Source organism: Chaetura pelagica, unplaced genomic scaffold (genome assembly GCF_000747805.2).
Source record: "Chaetura pelagica isolate M959 unplaced genomic scaffold, ChaPel_1.0 scaffold246, whole genome shotgun sequence".
Classification (NCBI taxonomy): domain Eukaryota; kingdom Metazoa; phylum Chordata; class Aves; order Apodiformes; family Apodidae; genus Chaetura; species Chaetura pelagica.
The window spans coordinates 289,604-291,065 of record NW_009953647.1 but is presented as its reverse complement, the minus strand read 5'-3'; positions in this window follow the sequence as shown (position 1 = coordinate 291,065).

Genomic DNA, 1,462 nt, shown 5'->3' with positions numbered 1-1,462 from the left:
TCTGAGGGGGCTTTAGTAGCCTGCAGCAGGGGAGATCTCAAGGGGTGCAAGAAGCACCCCTTGCCTCTATTCTCCCCCATCCACTGGGGTTTCCGATGGATCTGACCACATCAAGACAGCACTGCATCCCAGCCACAGCCCACTGTTCCCAGTCCCTATTTAGGCCCCATAACCCATCACAGTTATGTGTAGGAGCCCAGGGCCAAACCAAACCAAACTGCTGTAACCCCCTGGCAGCCCATGGTACATGGCATTCCTCCTCTGCAGGGGCCACAACACTTCCCAAGGGAGCAGAGGGGGGCATGCTGGCCTCCAAGACTCTCTCTTGCATGCCCCAGCTTTACTTTGTGACTTTGGGAGAATGACATTTTGTTCAAAATCTTGAGTTCCCAGGCTTGGGGGGGATGCCAGCAGTCGCTGGAGCTGGCAGCACTCCCTGTCCCTGTGGGCACCGGCTTGTGCACACACAGACACAGGCAGGGGGGCACATACATGGTCCTGTATCAATCACAGGGATGGGGGGTTTTAGGTATGGCAGATAAAACTGAGCCCAGCCCTGTCCTGGCTTGGAGGCTGCCAGCTTTGCCCCTCAGCATGGAGTACGCAACTGCTCCTGCCCTACAGAGCAAGCAGGGCTAGGACTGGGGGTGTAAGGTGCCACTTTTGAGCTATCACTGAGGGTTGGCTCAGCCTGAAGCCCCCCCAAAGGCACACCAGCATTATGGGGATTACCTGCTGCTCTGCACATATCTGTGGCCATGACAGGCACCGGCTGGCTCCTGCTGGTGCGAAGGGAAACATGTGAAGGCTGGGGTGAGAAAAACAGCCGTCAGCTCTCTGGTGTGCTGCCACGGTGACAGGATGGCCACGCACGCCCCTTCCCGAAGCACAAACGAGGCAGTGTTCAGGGCTGCTCTACCCCAGGCTGAGGCCTCTCGGGTGCAGATCGGGGCTTCAGCTGAGGCCAAAGCAAGCAGCTCTTCCACAGTGAACACCTTTCCAGTACTGGGAGGGATCCGACCTGAGCACAAACAAACACACACTTAGGGAAAACACCTCTTGCCTCTACAAAACCTCCCCTCATCCCTTTTTGTTCCCCAGTCCTCTTGCTGCACACGCAGTCCCTTTGACTAGGCAGCCCAGGAGATGGGGGTCCTTGTACAGCTGCACTCCCAGCTCCTCAGCCACCCCCCCTCCCCTGCTCAGGGGTGCTGGTGCGCTTGAGGAGCAGGGCAGGACCGAGCTGTGAGCAGCCAGGAGCTGCAAGGGAAGGGTGACCGGAGCTTGCAGCATCACAACCACATTCCCTGACACGGGTGCTAGAACCTGGTTTGGCCAGAAGAGCAGGTGCCTCCCCGGCACGGGGAGCGGAGCTTGCGACACGGGCTGGGCTCATGGAACAACGAGGGGACACACAGGGCGGTGGCCAAGCAGAGAGAGGAGCTGGGACCCCCCCAGCCCC